This window comes from Penaeus monodon, chromosome 15 (assembly GCF_015228065.2).
Source record: "Penaeus monodon isolate SGIC_2016 chromosome 15, NSTDA_Pmon_1, whole genome shotgun sequence".
NCBI lineage: Eukaryota > Metazoa > Arthropoda > Malacostraca > Decapoda > Penaeidae > Penaeus > Penaeus monodon.
In genome coordinates this window covers 47,618,895-47,619,224 of record NC_051400.1, presented here as the reverse complement: position 1 = coordinate 47,619,224, position 330 = coordinate 47,618,895, and positions in this window count along the sequence as shown.

The window sequence follows — 330 nt, the reverse complement described above, 5'->3', positions numbered from 1 at the left end:
GGGTGGGAAATGTTCTCCTGCAATTCTGAAACGTTTCGTTAGGATGAATTTCACACTTTGTCTGGAACTTATCAGAACACCTCTTGTAGTGAATGCAACCGAAGAAAATTTACGTGAACACCAGTGGTCCAGAGGCCATGTAGTCTCTGGAGCCGTGATGCTTTACATAATTTTTTTGTAACGTGGCCTCTGAGAAAAGGACACAAAAACTTAGTTCATGCTGAATTGAATCACATATCCCTTTTGGGCTAATAGAAACATTTCCAAATATATCACAAACAGAAGGGAGACAGCGATGTTGCTGGGACGTCCTAGCCCACACTAGTAGCG